The sequence below is a fragment of the Schistocerca nitens genome, chromosome 1 (assembly GCF_023898315.1).
Source record: "Schistocerca nitens isolate TAMUIC-IGC-003100 chromosome 1, iqSchNite1.1, whole genome shotgun sequence".
In the NCBI taxonomy this organism is placed as follows: Eukaryota; Metazoa; Arthropoda; class Insecta; order Orthoptera; family Acrididae; genus Schistocerca; species Schistocerca nitens.
In genome coordinates, this window is record NC_064614.1 from 197,569,602 (window position 1) to 197,594,059 (window position 24,458).

The following is a 24,458-nucleotide window of genomic DNA, read 5'->3' on the forward strand; positions in this document are numbered from 1 at the left end:
TTCCCATCCGACGAGATATGACCTTCCCTTGGTGGATGGGCTTACGTAACCAACACTATCACACCTGACATCCATGCACATTACAGTTTGTGTAATGTTAACCATACGCCTTAGGCATTGTTGTATGATTAATTTGTCGTTTGCAGTCGACCACTATTAAATTATGATTCTTACAGCGCCATATATTGCTACATTTTTTAATATTTATTTTTCATCTGCCATATCTTTCCCCGCTTCTCCGGTAATATTTCGCTGCAATTTGACGTCTTTCTGACCAGCGGTTTGATTAGATTAGATTAGATTAATTATTCGTTCCATAGACCCATAAAAGAGGGAATCCTCCTGGGTGTGAAACATGTCAGATAAACACATTACAAAAACGTAATTAGAAAAACTTTAGTTTCATTAATTTTACTGATCCTCAGTCAATAAACAGTAAAATTGTGTACATGAATTAAATTTAAACTTCTAATATTGACAGGTTTTACACTTACATCTGCTTTCATTAAATCCATCATTCAGACATGTGCTAGTTTCTTGGCTAGTGCAACCAAGTATTGTCAAAAATTAAAGTAAATTATTCATTTCAGTGATCCTCATTTAAGAACAGTCAGATTATGTACAAGATTTAAAATTAAATTTCCACTATTTACAGACTTAAGACTTACATCTGTTTTCCATACATCCATCATTCACACAGTAGGTAGTTACTTGGCTGTCACAACCAAGTATTGTCAAAAATTGAAGTATAATAAATTTTCATTAAACTCATGGATGGAATAGAAGGAGTTGGCCACCAAAAATTCTTTTAAATTATGTTTGAATTGTGCCTTGTCTGAAACTAAACTCTTAATGGTTGCTGGTAACTTATAGAAAATATGCGTTGCTGAATACTGGACTCCTTTCTGGGCAAGAGTAAGTTTGAAAGTTTAACTTTATAATTAATGATGATAATTAATCACCTGTACGTATTTTCTATTCCTCTCAATGAGTTTTGGGCGCAGATTTACTCCCAGAACCTGCACTTCCACCTTTATGCCTATTAGACGCTTTCAGTTAAAGTCATACTGAAAACTGGGCAGCTAGAGTTTCGACCGTGGCCAGGGCTGCTGAGAGCCAGGACTGGGCCCAGAGCAGTATCTGTGACAGGGGGCCCCTCTCCGAATATAGCAGTCCAGTTTTATTGTTATTTTAAAGAAGGTTTGATGTGTTTTAATCGTAACATAATTTGAGGAATCGTGGAGATACACCAATAATACTCGTCGGGATGACTTATAGAATAAACATAATTTCTTATTAAACACTAAACATGTGTTCCAAATGCAATGGCTGGCCGGAGTGGCCGAGCGGTTCTAGGCCCTTCAGTCTGGAAGCGCGCGACCTGCGCGGGCGTGGACGTGTGTGATGTCCTTAGGTTAGTTAGGTTTAAGTAGTTCCAAGTTCTAGGGGACTGAGGACCTCAGATGTTGAGTCCCATAGTGCTCAGAGCCGTTTGAACCATCTGAACGTTGCTACTATATATTGCACGAGATATTGCCGGCTGAACTTAGCGAACTAACGGTTGTTCATGGCAAGGACATCCATACGATAGTTTGCAGGCGTGTAGATGTGTGTGGAGGGGGGGGGGGGGCTAGATTTGTGGGTATGGAGTATTTTTAATATTTTGGAAGACGAACGGCGACTTCTATCATTTTCTTGATAGAAAAACAGCTGACTGTACTATATTTCTTTCCCTCCCCTGAGAGCTAGGCGGGAGCCTTCTTGCCGCCGGATATCAGTGCCCTCGGTTCATGGCGCAATAGGTCCAATCATTGCGTGGTAGTATACACACGTGTATTAACGAGCCATTTGAAAGTAGATGCCCCTGAAGAAATCGCGCGATGTGTTCCGACGCTGAGCGGAAAATCTGTGTATACACTGACGGAAAAATATCGCACCACCAAGAAGGAGTACAGCCACGTGAACAAAAGTTGGTACGCGTGTTTCTACGCCAGAAACATGATGTCTATTAAAATTTGGCGCCAGTTGCAAACAGTGGCGCTACTAGCACCACTATAATGATGCAAATCAGTTTTGTTTTAAATAACGCTGTAACGGTCGTGATCGTTAGTTACCTTTGAGATTGGACGTAGTGAGTTGATGTTAGTCAAGAATGCCTTTAAGGCGACAAAGACGCTACTATCAACGCCTCATTGTGCTAGAAATGGATCGTGTAATAGAGCTACAAGAAGCTGGATGTTCCTTCTACCGTTTTGCAGAAACGCTTTTCACGAATGTGGGCACTGTACATGATTACGATGGCCACGAGAATGTACGGTCGCAAGAAGACTGGGCTCTGGCCGTCCACGTTGCACTACCGGGAGGGAAGACCGTTTCGTTCGGCGTTTGGCTCTGACGCATCGTACTGCATGTGCAGCAGGAATTCGAACAGCAATTGGCATCACAGTGACACAACGAACTGTTACAAACCGGTTACTTCAAGGACAACTCTGACCCAGAGCGTACTATCACAATAAAGGTTAACTTTGTGAAAAACTTTAAAATTGTATTTTTTTCATATTATTCATTAAAAATGACCAATAATCCTTTAAGGTGCGAAAACAATACTCATCAATCAATAGCTTTCCATTTATTACGGGATCAACTTCGAAATCGCAAAAAAAGTAGATTGGATTCATTTAGGGGAAGAGACCAAACAGCGAGGTCATCGGTCTCGTCGGGTTAGGGAAGGATGGGGAAGGAAGTCGGCCGCATTCTGTGAAAGGAACCATCCCGACATTTGCCTGAAGTGATTTAGCGAAATCACGGAAAACCTAAATCAGGATGGCCGGACGCAAAAAAAGTAGAATAAAAAAATCAACCTTACCCAATAACAGTTACATATCTACTAACCTACTCAGCCAAAGTGTCTGAAACAGCTGATGTTTTTCGCTGTTGCACATGATGATGCACTGCCACACTTTGAAATCAATATGTGTAACTGTTTAAATAAAGCGTTTCCAGGAAACTAATTAACTGTAGAGGCCCAATGTCTTGGCCTCCACGGTCCTTAATCCACTAGATTTTTATTTGTGGGGACACTTAACGGTACAAGTTTATAGTACTCCACACATGGCCATACGAGGCCTAATAAATAGCGTGCATGCTGCTTCGGCAGTGGTGGAGGCAGGTGTGCTGCATGGCCTCCAGCAAAGTATGATCCAACGAGTGGTGACGTGTTTGCGAACGCAAGGTGGTCGCTTTGAACGTTGCTCGTACTTTGTTCTGTGAAGATACGCCTGGACGTCAAACGTACATAATGGAATTGTTGTGCATAGCATAGTCTGCAATCTAGTGTAGCTTATCTACTGTGTTTTGGTACCTCATTGGAGATAGACGATGTTACTCTACCCACTGTTATTTTCTACTGGCTTTATTTGTGGAGGTATAAAATGGATACAAATTCATGACGCTTTAATTAACAAAAATACTTTGATGCGAACGCGACTCGAAAGTCACCGAGTCTGCATATCATACACACTGCATTGCCTTCTCTCAATGAGCTAATGAGATACAGTACAGAATTCATACCACCTGTTCTTGGGCACACTGCTCGCAGTTACAGCATTGCCATAACCTCGTTTTTTATACGGCGTTTCTGTTAAACCTATTGTGGGACTCAGTTTTACTAGATACACTTTTGTCTTGAATTGAGATGATCTACATCTACATACATACCCCGCAATCCACCATACGGTGCGTAGCGGAGGGTACCTCGTACCACAACTAGCATTTTCTCTCCCTGTTCCACTCCCAAACAGAACGAGGGAAAAATGACTGCCTATATGCCTCTGTACGAGCCCTAATCTCTCTTATCTTATGTTTGGGGTCTTTCCGCGAAATATAAGTTGGCGGCAGGAAATTGTACTGCAGTCAGCCTCAAATGCTGGTTCTCTACATTTCCTCAGTAGCGATTCACGACAAGAACGCCTCCTTTATTCTAGAGACTCCCACCCGAGTTCCTGAAGCATTTCCGTAACACTCGCGTGATGATCAAACCTACCAGTAACAAATCTAGCAGCCCGCCTCTGAATTGCTTCTATGTCCTCCCTCAATCTGGCCTGATAGAGATCCCAAACGCTCGAGCAGTACTCAAGAATAGGTCGTATTAGTGTTTTATAAGCGGTCTCCATTACAGATGAACTACATCTTCCCAAAATTCTACCAATGAACCGAAGACGACTATCCGCCTTCCCCACAACTGCCATTTCATTCTTGTCCCACTTCATATCGCTCTGCAATGTTACGCCCAAGTATTTAATCGACGTGACTGTGTCAAGCGCTACACTACTAATGGAGTATTCAAACATTTCGGGATTCTTTTTCCTATTCATCTGCATTAATTTACATTTATCTATATTTAGAGTTAGCTGCCATTCTTTACACCAGTCACAAATCTTGTCCAAGTCATCTTGCATCCTCCTACAGTCACTCAACGACGACACCTTCCCGTACACCACAGCATCATCAGCAAACAGCCGCACATTGCTATCCACCCTATCCAAAAGATCATTTATGTAGATAGAAAACAACAGCGGACCTACCACTCTTCCCTGGGGCACTCCAGATGATACCCTCACCTCCGATGAACACTCATCATCGAGGACAACGTACTGGGTTCTATTACTTAACAAGTCTTCGAGCCACTCACATATTTGGGAACCAATCCCATATGCTCGTACCTTAGTTAGGAGTCTGCAGTGGGGCACCGAGTCAAACGCTTTCCGGAAGTCAAGGAATATGGCATCCGTCTGATACCCTTCACCCATGGTTCGCAAGATATCATGTGAAAAAAAGGGCGAGTTGCGTTTCGCAGGTGCGATGCTTTCTAAAGCCGTGCTGATGCATGGACAACAATGATGACTCGCATGCCGACCGCCAAGTATGGCATTTTTTCTAAACCCTGGTGCAACGTCGCAGTTATTAGTGATTCGTCCCAGAGAAATAATGTCCACTCACCTTGCGATGACATCTTCTTCTGCTGTCCAGTCCACAGGCCTTTCCTGTTAAAAACAAATAACGTTCCTCTATTGGAAAAGTTTTAGTAGAACCGCTAGCGTCACACGAGTCCGAAGGGTGCAACAAATGTTTTTCAATATCAGGTTAGCTGAGCGATTAATTGAAAGGCAGACTGCGAGTGAAAACTTCAATATATATTGTCACTTGTTTAATACAACACACTGCCAGCTCCGTACTAGTCGAAAGTCATAGTTTCGAAATTGACACGCAATCACATTCACTCGTTACAGCCATCTTATGGTAGTTAACCCCATTCGATACAAAAACGTTTACAAAACGGGTTATCTGTGATAGAATGCTCACTCAAATATTACATAGTTTGACCATTACAAACGTTCAGTCGGCGGGCAGGGCTTGTGTAAAACTCCACAGGGATTTTGGTTATTCAACAGTCACAGTTCACATATTAAAATCGAAATTCAACGTTCTCGTCTTTTTCACACGTTCGCGTCCACTTTGAGGCACTTCACGATCAATTTTTAACCATTATTCCGTAAAATTTTCACATCTATTCAGAGCTCCTTTTAGCTACGTCCGAACGTGATCGTGGCTAGGCTCCCAACTGCGCTTAGGCTTCACACAGCAGTTCTCTTTAGAGCACAAAATATGCACGAACTTGGCTGATACATATCATAGTCAATCCGATATTAGTATTAAACTGCACAGTCCCGCATCTTTTACCTCTGACCAACCCCGGCTTAATAGCTGTTATAAACAATTTACTAAATGAACAAATTTAGGAAATTCACGATTATAAAAATCACTCCCTCTTTAAATAACAGAATTATAGTAAAATGTTTCTTGTTTTCAGTCTTATAAACTGGTTAGTTACACTTTACAATTTCTCCTGAGTATGTTCACTCTGTCAGTATACAATTCTCACGCTTACATATACTCAGTTAATTGACATAACAATATTCATTTGTTTAATACTTCGCATTCACACCAACATTCACACTAATAATCAAACAAATTAGCAATAATTAATTAATGTCGCAATAATCATGATAAATACAGGCTTGTTTCCCAAATATACAGGTTTAACTACTTGATAATTTCATAGTCCGTAAGATGTTGACACCTTTCGGCCACAGTCGTAATTACTTACAACTAGCTAGTGGATCAGAGCAGGTCTGTGATTCGATAACCATGACTTGTGTATGAACCAAGTAGGAGCGATGTAAGGCGCTATTCCTCACTGTATTAAGTTGCCAAATCTGTGAGACGTTGATGCATAGTTGATTTGAGGTAATTTTTAGCACACGTCAGAGTGCTGAATGATCTTTCTGCTTCGGCAACAGTCACTGGAAGAAATTAAAATACTCGGATACCCACAGATAAATCTGAAAATAAGCTTGAAATTTTAAGTTCGTACATCTTAGTGAAGACGTCCAACAGTTCCAAAGAAATGTATTGAGATTTTGAAGTATGAATTATTTTCAAATGTTTCACTTCTTCTTCTTCTTCTTCTTCTTCTTCTTCTTCTGAGTCTGTTGTGACGTCATTACGGTATTCATGTCTCACTGACCGGATCGCCAGTCATCACTAAATATTTCCGCAGATCTAAAATCTTCAGTATTACATATTGGGTTTTCAAGCTAGGTACTAGATTCTCAATAATGCAATAAAAACTGTTAACCTCCAATAAATCTTCTGAATTCACATGTGACACTACATTCCCAATTCCACCTTGAAATGACTTTTTCTTCTTAGTGCGCACCTTCCGTAATTCAGGATCGATATTAACCATGGTGGGGTTGGAGTAGTTTTGAGTCGAAAATTGGGGCAGAGAGTGAAGGGATATATACAATATGGAGGAAGGATAATACTTGTCAGTCTGGATACCAAACCTACAGAGACGGTTGTGATGCAGGTCTATATGCCTACCACAAACCAGGAGGATGAGGAAGTTGAAGCTGTATATGAAGAGTTAAATGGAGCCTTGAGAGGAATCAAAGGAGAAACAAATTTAATAATCATGGGAGACTGGAACGCAATAGTAGGAGATAAAGAGGTACAGCCAGCTGTTGGACGCTACGGCCTTGGTAAGAGGAATGATAGAGGAGACCGACTTATAGAATTTTGTAACAGGAATCAACTGATAATATCGAACACGTGGTTTCAACATCACCCCCGTAGAAGATACACCTGGAAGTCACCAGGGGATAGAGAACGATACCAAATTGATTACATTCTAGTCAAAAATAGATTTAGAAATCAACTAAAAGACTCTAGAGCATACGCAAGCCCAGATATTGTGAGTGATCACAACATGGTTGTTGCGGAATGCCGACTCAAGTTCAAATGCATAAGGAAGAAAATAGGAAATGGAAAACTGGATATAGGGAAGCTTGGAAACCGTGAGACGCAGAAGGAGTTCCAAGAAAGGGCTAAGGATCTAATTCAACAGCATCCTATAGAGAATGTAGAACAACATTGGGAAAATATGAGAGATGGCCTAATAAAAGCAGCTGAAGAGATAATTGGAAAACAAAAACCTGAAAAGAGGAAGGAGTGGATAACTTATGAAATAATACTTATGTTTGAGGAAAGAAGGAAGCTCAAAAATAATGAAACGGAAGAAGGGAAAACGGCATACCGAGTGCTTAGGAACAAAATCAACAGGAAGTTGAAGCAAGTAAAAGAAAGATTCCTTGAAGACAGATGCAAAGAAGTTGAAGACCTTCTGAAGAAAGGGAACCTTGAATTAGCATACAAAACAGTGAAACGCTTCTTCTCAGGAGGACAAAGGATTAGATGTAATGCCCTAATAAGAGAGGATAATAAGATGGTGTATAATCATGAAGATATAGCACTTACGTGGAAGGAATACCTAGAGAAATTATATGGAGGCAACGTACAAGATGACATGATTGAAAGTGAGGACGAAGTAGATAAAGATGAACTAGGAGACAGCATACTAAGGTCTGAATTTGATCAGGCAATACAGGCACTTAAGCACGGAAAAGCACCAGGAATTGACTCATTGCCTGCAGAAATCATCAAAGCAGCTGGAACAGAAATAAAAGATAAATTGTATAAATTAATCTGCCAAATATATGATACTGGAGAGCTGCCTGAGGACTTCAAAAAGTGTATTATTGTTCCATTACCAAAGAAAATGCCAGCAAAATCGTGTGCACAATACAGAACCCTCAGCCTAACATCACATGCATCAAAAATTTTGACGACCATCCTCCTCAGAAGAATTGAAGGGAATGTGGAATGCATGCTCACAGAAGACCAGTTTGGCTTTAGAAGAGGGAGAGGTACGCGAGAAGCCATTATGGCCCTAAGGCTCATAATAGAAAAAAGAATGGAAAAAGGAAAGGACACCTACATAGCATTTGTTGACCTCGAAAAGGCCTTTGATAAGGTTGAATGGAAAAAACTATTCCAGATATTGAGGGAAACTGGAGCTAAGTACAAGGACAGGAGAACGATATGGAACTTATACAAAGAAGAGGTGGCAATAGTGAGATGTGGGGAACATCAACAACAAGCAAAAATTAAACAGGGTGTCAGACAGGGATGTGCACTCTCCCCTGTCCTCTTTAATATGTACATACAGAAAGCAATGGACGAGGTCAGAGAAAAGTTAGGACAAGCTAATGGAATCAGGATCCAGGGAAAAACAGTTGATATGCTGCGTTTTGCGGATGACATTGCTGTCCTAGCGGAAAATGAGGAAGAATTACAAGTAGTGTTGGAGGAAATGGAAAACACTCTTGCTACACGGTACAACATGAAAATTAATAAGTCAAAAACAAAAATCTTAGTTGCAAGCAAACAAAATAATCAAGCAATTACGAATATAAGGCTGAATGGAGAGAAGCTGAAAGAAATACAAGACTTTGTCTACTTGGGAAGCAGAATAACATCAGATGGTCGTAGTAGGAAAGATGTAATAAGTAGAATAAATCAGGCAAAGACTGCATTCTATAAAAGGAAAGGACTCCTCACATCAAATATGATAAGTCTGGCGTTAAGGAAGCGGTTAATAAAGACCTTTGTTGGGAGTGTGCTTCTCTACGGCAGCGAAACCTGGACACTTGGAGAGGACGAAAGAAGAAGGATTGAAGGATTCGAAATGTGGTGTCTGCGAAGGATGTTAAAAATTCCATGGACGGCCAGGATGACAAATGAAGAAGTCCTGCAGAGAGCGGAGGAAGTTCCAGTTCTTTGGAAGACGGTCAAGAAGAGGAGAGATATATGGATGGGACACATTCTGAGACATGAAAGTCTTCTCCACACTATAATGGAAGGCCTTGTGGAGGGCAAAAGGGCAAGAGGCAGACCTAGAAGAAAGTACATAAGCCAGATAATGCAGGACCTAGGATGCGGAAGTTTCACGGAATTGAAGAGGCTGGCCGACAATCGCACTGAATGGAGAGCTGCTGCAAATCAATCCTAGGATTGGCAACTTAAGAAGAAGATTAACTGCAATGGTAATAACTTTAGATTCGGAGAGAACAGTTTACCAATTTTCGCGAAGATATTTTAAGTCATTTAATAAACTCTCAAAATGTCTTACCTCAACATCGATGGAAGTATTTCGGGCTTGTAGTAATTTGCTTCTGTACTGCAGTTAGTTAGTACCAACAACTTTAGCCAAATTGATGCCATGATTAGACGCTTGAAAGATGTTACATAATCGAAAACACCCTATACCACAAAACGTGTTTCAGCTGAGAAATTTGTAACTTGGTGAGTGTTTCACCAGCAATGACAGTCTTATCCAAGAGATCTTAAATTGGTTTTGGAACGCCAACCAGAGTATTTCAACGGGTATCAGAAATGGAATACAAAGAAGCTCCAACACTCTGTATCAGAATTTCCCATCGTTGTGTACTCCAACTGAAGATGTAGTAACGAAGTATCTGCTTGTCGTGGTAGAAATTGTGCCAATACATCATTATTACTCTTATTATTATTATTAAATTGCACTTGACTGCCGCATTTGCGTATTAAATCATAGGAATCACAATACAGGGTGTATCAAAAAGAATCACCCGATTTAAAAAAATCATAACTATTGTGTTATTTGAAATATATGTGCGAACAATATATTGTAGGAAGGAGCAAACTCTCGAGTTTTACATGGTTCCTGGAATTGCGGTAATTTTTAAATCAAAGGATTACTGAACGATGGATTGGTGGCACTGGATCAAATGACTCAGCCTTAAATTACTGGCCTCGAAGGTTACCGGTCCTGACTGTATGTCATTATTTCCTGTGGGGTGTTTATAGAAAGCTCTGTTTATGTGCCTCCGTTACCAACAACAATGGATAAACTGAGACACGCATAACAGCAGCTGTGGAAGCTGTAACTCAAGACATGCTGGCTGCAATGTGGGAACACCGCCAAGTCCAGGTAGTATTGGCTGGCGGTGTGTATGCGGCGGGCAGTGAGTGTCTTCGGCTGCTCCCGGCGCTGGACACGAGGCTCAGACGACCACCAGGAAGTATTGCTGTTGCCATCTCGATCACAAGTGTCCCTCCAAGGCGAATCCTTTGTGTCCTCCAGAACTGTCCTGGGGCGTTGCCATGCATTGGATTAAAAACTACTCCGTCCGTACAGGCCTCGGAAAGCCCAATGGTACCAACTCGCCCGGGTTCCCGGGTTCGATTCCCGGCGGGGTCAGGGATTTTCTCTGCCTCGTGATGGCTGGGTGTTGTGTGCTGTCCTTAGGTTAGTTAGGTTTAAGTAGTTCTAAGTTCTAGGGGACTTATGACCACAGCAGTTCAGTCCCATAGTGCTCAGAGCCATTTGAACCTTTTGGTACAAACTAACGACCTTCATCCTCAGCCGATAGGCGTCACCGGATGCGGATGTGGATTGGCTGGTTTATGTTCTCCTTCTGGCCGATCACATTGTTGTTCGCGGTCATTGTTAAACATTGTTGAACCGCCCACAGTTCCCAAATTCTCACAGTACGAAAAGAGGACCACACACAGACTTTCTTGTGGGAAGAATGCCTTCATTGGGAAAGCTCCATGTTGCCAATAAAGAATTGGTATCTGGTGTTCTGTCCATTTGTCACCTGCCCCCCTCTTCTGCTATCATCTCCTTCCACTTCAGGCTGATCTTTCCCACACTTCCTCTCTTCAAGAGTAAAATGGCTCTGAGCACTATGGGACTTAACATCTGAGGTCATCAGTCCCCTAGAACTTAGAACTACTTAAACCTAACTAACCTAAGGACATCACACACATCCATGCCCGAGGCAGGATTCGAACCTGTGACCGTAGCAGTCCCGCGGTTCCAGACTGAAGCGCCTAGAACCGCTAGACCACATCGGCCGGCTCTTCAAGAGAGCACACGTAGATGCCAAAAAGGCTCTTTATACAAGCCCCCTCGTCTAGGCGTAGCGTCTTTGACTAGTAATCAAAATGTCCTCAGTCCCGGGTTCGGATCAAGCCACTGCTTAAATTTTGAATAAAAAGTATCAGCAATAGCGGCCAAAGACTTTCGGCATAAGAAGTCACCCTCATGCTTCCAAGGGCCTTGACAAAGACGCCGGAGGAGCGTACAGAGGTTAAGGGCACTCTCTTGCCTTTGAAGTCGGAAACTGCCCTGAAAGGTTGAAGAATCAGCAATAATCAACGTTATGAAGATTCAGAAGGCAATGGAAACCAATGCATTAAAGGCACATAATGTTTATCCACAGGACATGTAATAATTTACATGGCCATGTAATAATTTACATGGGTCATAATGTTGTCTCCATTGGTAAAAGATTCCAGCCTAGTCCCCCATTCGGATCTCCGGGAGTGGACTGTCAAGAGGGAGGTGACCATGAGAAAAAAATTGAATAATTAACGAAAAGATAACGTTCTACGAGTCAGGGCGTGTAATGTCAGAAAAATGAAAGAAGCAATAAAGGTAGCAAATCTGAAAAGGTGAGTGCTAAGGCTGAATCTAGATATAGTGGGGGACAGTGAAGTGAAATGGAAAAAAAGACAAAGTTTTTTGGTCATATGAGTGTGCATAATATCAGCAAGAGTAGAAAATGGAGTAACGGGAGTGGGAATCATTATGAAGAGGAAGATAGGCAGAGTGTGAGTTGTTGTGAACAGTTCAATGAGAGGTTTGTTCTCATCAGAATCGACAGCAGACCAACATCGACAACGATAGTTCAGGTATACAAGCCGACATCGCAAGCTGAGGAGATAAAGAAAGTATTTAAGGATACTAAAAGGGAGATAAAATCTAAGAACCATGGGGGACTGGAATGCGGTTCCAGAATGAGATTTTCGCTCTGCAGCGGAGTGTGCGCTGATATGAAACTTCCTGGCGGATTAAAACTGTGTGCCCGACCGAGACTCGAACTCGGGACCTTTGCCTTTCACGGGCAAGTGCTCTACCATCTGAGCTACCGAAGCTCGACACACGCCCGGTCCTCACAGCTTTACTTCTGCCAGTATCTCGTCTCCTAGCTTCCAAACTTTACAGAAGCTCTCCTGCGAACCTTGCAGAACTAGCACTCCTGAAAGAAAGGATATTGCAGAGACATGGCTTAGCCACAGCCTGGGGGATGTTTCCAGAAAGCGGTTGTATAGGAAGGAGTGTAAGATACGGTTATGGGAGAATATGGACTTGGTACTATGAATGAGAGAGGAGAAAGACTAATTGAGTTATGCAATAAATTTCAGCTAGTAATAGCGAATACTCTGTTCGAGAACCACAAGAGGAGGTATACTTGGAAAGAAACAGGAATACGGGAACGTTTCAGTTAGATTACATCATGGTCAGGCAGAGATTCCAGAATCAGATATTGGATTGTCCCATGTACACACGGGCAGATATAGACTCAGATCACAGTTTAGTAACGATGAAGGGTCGTTTGAAATTTAAGAGTCTAGTCATGAAGACTCAATCCATAAAGAAGTAGGATACGAAAATAGTAAGAGATGAAGAGATATGCTTTATGTTCTCTGACGCTATAGATACTGCGAAAAGGAATACTTCAGTAGGCAGTACAGTTGAACAGGAACGGACATCTCTGAAAAAGGGCAGCCATAGAAGTTGGAAAGAAAAATGTAGGTACAAGGAAAGTAACGGCGAAGAAACCCTGGGTAACAGAAGAAGTGCTTCATTTGATTGACGATAGAAAGAAGTGCAAAAATGTTCAGAGAAATTCAGGAGCACGTAAATACAAGACACTTGGGAACAAAATAAATAGGAAATGTAGTGAACCTAAGGCGAAACGTCTACATGAAAACTGTGAAGATATCGAAAAAGAAATTATTGTCGGAAGGACTGTCTCAGCATATAAAAAAGTCAAAACAACCTTCGGTAAAATTAAAAGTATGGGCGGTAGTATGAGTGCAGTGGAAAATACAGCGTTAAATGCAGTGGAGAGAGTACACTTAAGGCCTCTATGAGGGGGCGGGGGGTTGTCTGATGACATGATACAGAAGTCGATAGGGAAGGGATAGAGGATCCAGTATTATTAGAATCAGAATTTAAAAGAGATTTTAAATAAAGGAGAAGGAATTTATAACATTCCATCTGAATTTTTAAAATCACTCATGGAATTGCCAACAAAACGACTATTCACGTTGGTGTGAAGAATGTGTGAAACTGGCATTATAGCCTACCATCAAACTTTCAGAAAAACATCATCCACACAATTCTGAAGATCGCAAGAGCCAAAAAATGCGAGAATTACCACACAATCAGCTTAACAACTCATGCATGTAAGTTGCTGACAAGAATAACGTACAGAAGAATGGAACAGAAAATGGAGGATCTGTTAGTTGAAGATCAGTTTGGGCGCAGGAAAGGTAAAGGCACCAGAGAGACAGTCCTCACATTGCAGTTGGTAATGGGAACAAGATTGAAAAAAATCAAGACACGTTCATGGCATTCGAGAATGTAAGATGGTGCTAGATGTTCGAAATTCTGAGAAACAGAGGGGTAAGTTAGAGGGAAAGATGGGTAATATAAAATATGTATAAGAAACAAGAGGGGACAAGAAGACTGGAATACTAAGAATAAAGTGCTCGGATTAAAAGTGATGTAAGACAGACACCAGAATGGGTGATCATGAAGTAAATGAAGTTACGGAATTCTGCTACCTAGGCAGCAAAACGGCCCATGATGGACACAGCAAGGAGGAAGTAAATAGCGGACTAGCACTGGCAGAAAGGTGCTAGAATGTTGAAAATTAGTTGGACTGAAAAAGTGGGGAATGAGGACGTTCTCCATCGAACCGTCGAGGAAAGGAATATGGGGAAAACATTAACAAGAAGAAGTGACAGGATTGACAGGATAACAGGACATGTATTTAAGACCCCATGGTACTAAAGGCAGCTTAGAGGGTAAAAACTATAGAGGAAGGCAGAGACTGGAATACATCCAGTAGATAATTGAGGACGTACGTTGCAAGTGCTACTCTGAGATGTAAAGGTTGGCGCAGGAGAGGAATTCGTGTTTCCCTTAGCAAACTGGATATCGCCCGTTTCACAAAAGCGTCTCAAATCCTGTGGAGGCATCCAACTGTCCCTTCCGCCCCTTCATCTAATACCGTGTCCCTACTACTCAACAGTACAGAAAATCATTCCGGAGTAAGATAGCGTGGATGTACGTGAACGGCTGATGTGCAATGGTGGGGAGGGGGGGAGGGGAAGGGTAGGGGGAGAGGATGTGAGGCCTCTCTTCCGCCGTCGGCTGCCTACCTGCCTTCCACAGAGGACCTGGGATAGGGGTGGCCAGGCTGCTGTACCCAGATACCGGCTTCAAGATAACTCGTAGCTCCATGTACTCCATGTAAGGCTGCGACAAGCACACAGAGGAAATTTTGCAAGAGGGTTCCACTGAAGAAAATGTGTCTGAGCTCCTTTATAAGACCCTCCCATACTACTTCCTTTATCATAACCTTGTCTGCGGCATTCACTGAACAGGGATTGAGTGTTTCACAAGCACTGATCGAATTAAATGTGCAATAGCAACTACTGTTTTCTGACTACAAATTACGCATTCCTAAAACCGTTCATTTGCTTCATATTTATCAATTTACTTATTGAAATAAGTATAACGAAGGACTAATGTTGTCTGTTCAACAAGATTTGAATCAGGAGTTGCACCAACGAAAAGTGAATAATACTTCTCATTATCTCTCTGTTCCAAGATGGCACTCCTGACACGTTGGGCACGGCTAGAGATAAGTTAGTTAGTTGGTTGGTTACACGTTCCATACATCATTTGAACGATTTTTTTTATCGAAATGATGTGGAACTAGTCTGTTTACAGGATAAGTATACATGATTAGTGTTAACGTTAATGAACACAGTATCACTTCATTCCTACTCATGCAGCTACATTTAAAACCAAGATTTATTTACTTTGTGGTTATCACTTGACGTAGGCCGGTAATAACACACTTTAGATATTGTAAATGCATTTATTAGACACTCAAGTAAGCGAGAGCAACGTGCCAGTACAAAAGTTGCGCGCCGAGAGAGCCAGGCCGCCACAACCGCACGAGTGGTCGACTGTGAAGACTGGACAAATTGAATACCTGGGCGGCGGCCATTAGAGTGGTAAACTGACGCGCGGAGTTCGAATGTTTATACATCGCTTTTGGTTATAAAATACCTTCCCTTGAGTTAGGTCACAAACATAATGCCTCATTTAAATACGTTACTACAATATAATTTTTAATTTATGAACAAACAGCAACTAGTCACTGTTTATCAATTTATCTTACGTACTACATGGAATATGCTGTAGCTAAAACTTATGTACTGGACCCCTAGCATTTTTCGTAGTTCATTTACGATAGATGTAAGCAAAATGCATCAAAATACTCGAAGATTTGCCCACTATATTAATAGATATTTTCTGACTCTACCTTGCTTTAGATTTTGTGACGAGAAGTGCGTTATATATGGCATAGTGCTTTGCAACTCACGACCAACTTATCAAGTTTCAACCTAACCTAGACCATGAAAACACTACCGATCAGCCAACTTTCTTCAAAATGATCAGAACATATAAAATGATAGTCTGTCGGTCGAAAATCTTGCCTCCTGACAGTGTGTAACCATTTTTGTAACACCTGTGGTTTTGACAAAGGAAACCTGCAAATAGATGCACAGATATTATGCTAATACCGTGTTACAACAACATTTATTAAGCAAGTGCACAGACATACAAAACAACTTAAAATATCCACATACCTGTGAAATGTCATATTCGTTCCTTTCTCGAATTTATTTGTTCAATTAATCGCTGCTCAACTCTTCACCATTGTACTTCTTTTGATTGGAAAGTACAGACAGTAGAATTACGAGTAACAAATACTGTATGTACGCCCCAACAAATATACAACGTTAAATCAGGGTCTTCATAAACAACAATACTAAACAACACATCAGACTACAACCACTATAATGGCGTCCAGCCGAAGGTTCAAATTATCCCGCTACTGCAGCGCCATCAGTGAGTCTAGTTATTTTTACAAGGTCTTTGGAGAGAGCATAGAACAAAAGGTAGTCCAAAGATGTCAGAGTCAAAGATAGGGCGCTCTACGCCAGAGGCACCACAACTTATTTTTTGTTACTGGGTACCAGATTTTAAGAAGTAATTCGTCAAAGCAATAGAAGGAGATGTCCAAGAGAAATGATTTTAAATTGCATTTAAAATGATTTTAAATTGCTTCGCTTCCTGTCAGGCATTTTATATTATTGCGAAAATGATCAAAATTTTCATTGTTGCACACTGAACCCCTCTCGGAGCCACTGACAGCTTTAACAATGGGTAATAAAGATCATTTCTCTCTCTAGTGTTGTAGGTATGCACACCACTGTTCTTATCAAATTATGATGAATTTTTCCAAGGAATTTCACTAGCGAAAATATGTATTGTGAATGCCTAATTAAAATGCCTAGCTCCTTGAAGACGTGCCTACATAAGTCTGTGGGTCAACACCATACATTATTCTTACTGCTCGCTTTTGTGCAATACTTTTTTTCTAAGTGATGACTTACCCCCAAAAATCATTCCATACATTATTGAGTGGAAATATGCGAAACACGTCAGGACCCAGATACGTTTGTTCCCAAGATTAGCAATTATTCTAAGATAAATTCATCGTAAGTATGATTTGACAGATAATGCACTTGTAAATACTCTCCAGCTTCTTGTCCGTCTCTGACCATGCTAATGTGTTTTGCAAGAAGCGGATCATAGTGACTCAAGAGCTCTAATGTTCCGAGGCAGTTTTCGTTATTTACGTCTCAAACTGTCTGAGATGAGACACTGAGACCAAGCCTGTTTGTCCAAGAAATAATGTTACACCAAGTAACACGAGGGTTCCCACGTAAGTAGGCTGTTCACGGATGAACAAAGAAAGAACATCTCTTTGCTCCCGAGCATCAGTATGACCATTGTACCTCTTACTTGTCATTTCATTTCTTCCCATTCACGATTTTTCCAGGACAACTATAATCAAATAAATGTATTTTATTTTGTGTTTGCTCTTGAATGCAACATCCTACCAAGTTATGGCGACGTTTCACAGCTGTTGCCATGTGCATTTGTTGGGAAAATGTTTTGGCAGAATTTCCAACAATATCGAAAGAGAGTGCATTTTCGACTCCATCGCAAGGTGGTTAGTGCACAATTTATAAAGAAAATAGTGTGCATTCGAGGATCAACACGAAATAGAATTGTGTGCGACTGGCCTGTAACAAGCAGAACAGTGAAGACCTGAAGTGGAAAGCAAGAACTAGATTGGCTGTGTTAGTGCTGGAGTAATGTTCTTTTTAAGCTCTAGGGCCCGATGGAATCCTCCTGTGATTCTACACTGTATTTGCAGCGGAGTTAGCCCCTCTGCTAACAATACTGCAAATCTCTCAAAAACAAAAAAATTTCGAGTTCTTTGAAAAGGCACAGGCCACACCCACCCACAAGAAGTGTAGTGTAAGTGATCCACAAAACTACTGTTCAATATCTTTGACATCGATATGTTGTAGAATCTTAGTACATATTCTGAATTGAAACATAATAAGGTATCTTAAACAGAATGACCTCCTCAATGCCAACCAGCATGGATTTCGAAAACATCGATCATTTGAAACCAAACTCACACTTTTCTCACATAACATACTGAAAGCTTTGGATCAAGCAATCATTTAGATGCTGTGTTTTTTGGTGTCCGAAAAGCATTTGACTCGGTACAACACCTACCCTTATTGCCAAAAGTACGACCGTATGGTTTTATCAATTGGAATTTGTACTGGACTGTTGACATTTTGTTTGTAAGGACGCAACATGTTATCTCTGATGGAGAGTCCTCGTCAGATGTAGAAGTAACTTCGGCTGTGCCCCAGGGAAGTGTGTAGGGACCCTTTCTATTCACTAATGACCTCGCAGACAATATTAATAGTAAAATCAGGGTTTTTGAAGATGATCCAGTTATCTGTAATGAATTACTATGTGAAGAAGCTGCATAAATATTAAGTCAGATCGTGATAAGATTTCAAAGTGGTGCAGAGATAGGCAACTTGGTTTAAATGTTCAGAAATATCAAATTTTGCGCTTCAAAAAAAGGAAAAAAAAACGTTGTATCCTATGACTATAATATCAATGAGCCGCTGTTGGAATTGGCCAATTCATACAAATACCTGTGTGTAATACTTTGCAACGACATGAAATGAAATGATCACATAGTTTCAGTCATGGGTAAAGCAGGTGGTTGTTGTTGTTGTTGTGGTCTTCAGTCCTGAGACTGGTTTGATGCAGCTCTCCATGCTACTCTATCCTGTGCAAGCTTCTTCATCTCCCAATACGTATTGCAGCCTACATCCTTCTGAATCTGTTTAGTGTATTCATCTCTTGGTCTCCCTCTACGATTTTTACCCTCCACGCTGCCCTCCAATACTAAATTGGTGATCCCTTGATGCCTCAGAACATGTGCTACCAACCGATCCCTTCTTCTTGTCAAGTTGTGCCACAAACTCCTCTTCTCCCCAATCCTATTCAATACTTCCTCATTAGTTACGTGATCTACCCATCTAATCTTCAGCATTCTTCTGTAACACCACATTTCAAAGGCTTCTATTCTCTTCTTGTCCAAACTATTTATCGTCCATGTTTCACTTCCATACATGGCTACACTCCATACAAATACTTTCAGAAACGACTTCCTGACACTTAAATCTATACTCGATGTTAACAAATTTCTCTTCTTCAGAAACGCTTTCCTTGCCATTACCAGTCTACATTTTATATCCTCTCTACTTCGACCATCATCAGTTACTTTGCTCCCCAAATAGCAAAACTCATTTACTACTTTAAGTGTATCGTTTCCTAATCTAATTCCCTCAGCATCGCCCGACTTAATTCGACTACATTCCATTATCCTCGGTTTGCTTTTGTTGATGTTCATCTTATATCCTCCCTTCAAGACACTGTCCATTCCGTTCAACTGATCTTTCAAGTCCTTTGCTGTCTCTGACAGAATTTCAATGTCATCGGCGAACCTTAAAGTTTTTATTTCTTCTCCATGGATTTTAATACCTATTCCGAATTTTTCTTTTGCTTCCTTTATTGCTTGCTCAATATACAGATTGAATAACATCGGGGAGAGGCTACAACCCCGTCTCACTCCCTTCCCAACCACTGCTTCCCTTTCATGTCCCTCGACTCTTATAACTGCCATCTGGTTTCTGTACAAATTGTAAATAGCCTTTCGCTCCCTGTATTTTACCCCTGCCACCTTCAGAATTTGAAAGAGATTATTCCAGTCAACATTGTCAAAAGCTTTCTCCAAGTCTACAAATGCTAGAAATGTAGGTTTGCCTTTTCTTAATCTAGCTTCTAAGATAAGTCGTAGGGTCAGTATTGCCTCACGTGTTCCAACATTTCTACGGAATCCAAACTGATCTTCCCCGAGGTCGGCTTCTACCAGTTTATCCATTCTTCTGTACATAATTCGCGTTAGTATTTTGCAGCTGTGACTTATTAAACTGACAGTTCGGTGATTTTCACATCTGTCAACGCCTGCTTTCTTTGGGGTTGGAGGGAATTTCGCCTGTCTCATACATTTTGCTCACCAGATGGTAGAGTTTTGTCATGACTGGCTCTCCCAAGGCTGTCAGTAGTTCTAATGGAATGTTGTCTACTCCGTGGGCCTTGTTTCGACTCAGGTCTTTCAGTTCTCTGTCAAACTCTTCACGCAGTATCGTATCTCCCATTTCATCTTCATCTGCATCCTCTTCCATTTCCATAATATTGTCCTCAAGAACATCGCCCTTGTATAGTCCCTCAATGTACTCCTTCCACCTTTCTGCTATCCCTTCTTTGCTTAGAACTGGGTTCCCATCTGAGCCCTTGATATTCATACAAGTGGTTCTCTTTTCTCCAAAGGTCTCTTTAATTTTCCTGTAGGCAGTATCTATCTTACCCCTAGTGGGGTAAGCCTCTACATCCTTACATTTGTCCTGCTTAGCCATTTTGCACTTCCTGTCGATCTCATTTTTGAGACGTTTGTATTCCTTTTTGCCTGCTTCATTTACTGCATTTTATATTTTCTCCTTTCATCAATTAAATTCAGTATTTCTTCTGTCACCCAAGGATTTCTACTAGCCCTCGTCTTTTTACCTACTTGATCCTCTGCTGCCTTCACCACTTCATCCCTCAAAGCTATCCATTCTTCTTCTACTGTATTTCTTTCCCCATTCTTGTCAGTTGTTTCTATATGCTCTTTCTGAAACTCTCTACAACCTCTGGTTCTTTCAGTTTATCCAGGTCCAGTTTCTTCAATTTTAGTCTACAGTTCATAACCAATATATTGTGGTCAGAGCCCACATCTGCCCCTGGAAATGTCTTACAATTTAAAACCTGGTTCCTAAATGTCTGTCTTACTATTATATAATCTATCTGATATCTTCTAGTATCTCCAGGGTTCTTCCATGTATAGAACCTTCTTTTATGATTCTTGAACCAAGTGTTAGCTATGATTAAGTTATGCTCTGCGCAAAATTCTACCAAGTGGCTTCCTCTTTCATTTCTTAGCCCCAATCCATATTCACCTACTATGTTTCCTTCTCTTCCTTTTCCTACTCTCGAATTCCAATCACCCATGACTATTAAATTTTCGTCTTCCTTCACTACCTGAATAATTTCTTTTATCTCATCATACATTTCATAAATTTCTTCGTCATCTGCAGAGCTAGTTGGCATATAAACTTGTACTACTGTTGTAGGCGTGGGCTTCGTGTCTATCTTGGTCACAATAATGCGTTCACTATGTTGTTTGTAGTAGCTTACCCGAACTCCTATTTTTTTATTCATTATTAAACCTACTCCTGCATTACCCCTATTTGATTTTGTATTTATAACCCTGTATTCACCTGACCAGAAATCTTGTTCCTCCTGCCACCGAACTTCGCTAATTCCCACTATATCTAACTTTAACCTATCCATTTCTCTTTCTAAATTTTCTAATCTACCTGCCCGATTAAGGGATCTGACATTCCACGCTCCGATCCGTAGAACGCCAGTTTTCTTTCTCCTGATAACGACGGTGCTAGGCTTCGGTTTATCGGCAGAATACTGGGACAGTCCAGTCAATATACTCGTACAAAGAAGATTGCTTGCAAACCACTCGTGCAACCGGTTCTAGAATATTGTTCAAGTGTGTGGGACCTGTACCAGATAGGATTCACAGGGGATATTGAATGCACACGGAGAAGGGCAGCACGAATGGTCACTGGTTTGTTTAATTCGTGGAAGAGTGTCACAGAGATATTGAAGAAACTGAACCTGAAGACCGTTGAAGATAGACGTAAACTGTACCAAGAAGGTCTATTAACAAAGTTTCAAGACCCGGCTTTAAATAATAACTCTAGGAATATACTAAAACCTCCTACATGCCGCTCCCATAGGGATCGAGAAGGTAAGATAATAATAGTTAGTGCACACACAGAGCCATTCTAACAATCATTCTTCCTGCGCTCCATACGCGAATGGAACAGAGAGAAACCCTAATAACTGGTACAATGGAACGTACTCTCTGCCATGCACCTCACTGTGGTTTGCACAGTGCAGAGATAGATGTAGATACGATACAAAATTTATTTTACAATAGTAATCTGACACGTGCCAACTGAGTTCCGTGAGGATTTGAGAGTCTTGGGCCCCAGGGATTGTACCCCCGTCCTCCATCCTTCCTCGTTGGAAGCGTGAGAAACGGCAACTAACGGCCCCACTGCAGATAGAACCATTACAGCTCTTGCAGTGGCAGTGCCGGTTCGAGATTTTTCGGCGCCCCCTCCCCAAAAACCTTTCCTCTTGTACACTTTCACGCATGTCAGTTCTCACTACTAATACTGTATACCGTATACAAATCTTTCACATCGGTGTTCCTGGTGCCCCTAACAGTTTGGCACCCCAAGCGGTAGCTTTTGTCTTAGACCAGTCGTGTGCATTGGTCACCCTTTAACTGTTTGTGGAAATTAAGTCCAGTACACACGAATGCCAAAGTTACTGAGTATTTACTTCTTTTGGTTGGCATCCCTGAAATGCATAGTAATGCATGGAATATTTTAAACATGGTTTCCATATGGGACTGAAGTAATCGAAGTTGCAGCTAAAAATGCCCAGAAGTGGTGACATAGCTTGAATGATGAAACTTTCTACAATGACACTCAAACTTCAGGCAGTTGGAACCGGGGCCCACGGGAATTTCGTCGGCCCCAGTTTGAACTTAGTGGTGTCACTGTCCTCTCCCAAACTGACTAACGTCGTTCGACTTAACCCTGGCAATTGTACTTCAAAACACCGTTTTCATTGACTCACAAATGTAAACAGGCTTCTGACCTCACGATTTCGTGCTAGTCGCAGAGCAAGAGGCTTGGTCTCTTACATAATTGGTCAGTAGGCCTTCATTCATACCGAACAGCATACGTGCAATCTGGTAGGCTTGCATTGCCAAACACAAAAGGAAAATCATGTCACTTTATTTGAGCTTTATAATTCGTCCGGTGTGAGTAGAAGAGAGTTCTACTAACTTAATATAGGATGTATCAAACAGGACTTTAAAACTAATAATGATGTATTCATTTAACCTACAGACATGGTTTTGGTGTCATTTTATAGCAAAATACGTAAAAGTTTTTACCATATACCTAAACAGGTTAAAAGTGACTTTCGTTGGTTATGTGGCACACGTCTCATCCGACAATGGAAAATCCAGGATGGGATGTAACACTCATCTGAAATCGATGTCTTGTCAAACTCGCTGCAGCATGTCAGCCGTGACTCGTTCAGTTACGAGGTAGATTCTAGCTCTCAGCTCTGATGGAGAAACTGGTAAAGCTGGAATAAACAAGGTGCCCTTGATGGTTTCCAAAAGAAAAAGTTAAGAGATGTCACATTGAGTGAAGATGATGGCCATGCAATTGCGCGCCTCAGTCCATTCACTTACGTGGAAAGCAGACATCTAGGAAAACCCTAGACGTTTTACCAAACAGTCAAAACTTGATATATTTTCCTTCAAGATGACACAAAGGCGAAGTTTGTACGAATTTTCTGATTTTACAAATCCTTTTTGATACATCTTCAACTTGTAGTGGTTATTGATCGCAGCAAAGAGAAAATCTCAGACTGTAGATTTTTTATCCGATGTCCCAGAAAACGTAGTGTAACATCGTATTTGTTCCCGGAATATTAATTTCGAAAGGCAAACTGGAGTGGGCATGATTCCCCTGTTGAAGAACCCAGAGATATTTCAAGACACTTTGGCATAATCATAGTGCTGTTTTGACTAGTAACGATAGTATGTTCTAATTTTCTGCGGGTGGAAGTTACTGTACGTGTGTTAGGGACAATGCTTTTCGATAATAACTTCTTAAGTATGCTACCATTAAGTTGGTTTTCTTACTAGTTGCCTTGCGTAATTACGGTACTTCTTTCCTTAACTTCTTCCACTCTAGCGTCATGTACAATTAGCATAAAATTTATCTAGACACCTAGCAATTTCACTTTTTGATCATGTTTAGGAGACGACCACCAGCTTGTAAACGAAAACGATCACAGCAGATTGTAGATGTACGAGGTTCGAAATGTTCTCGGAATCACGACGAGAGGTCAGCGCTAGCGCAACGAGTTCTTCACGTGACGTTCATTGGACTGTTGCCTGTAAACACGTGCCACGTCAGTGCTCTTGGAAGAGAGCTGTGGCGGTGACGTGGCTCCGTTGTTGTTCCCCCGTAGTGATTTGCGAAGATGGAAAAAGTCGACATTCGAGTAGTGATTAAGTACTTCGTAAAGAAAGGCATGAAAGCCGATTTCCAGAACACACTGGTGGACTCAGTTGATTCATATACAACTGTCGCCAAGTAGACAAATGAATCAAATTTGGTCGGGAGAACTTAGATGATGAACC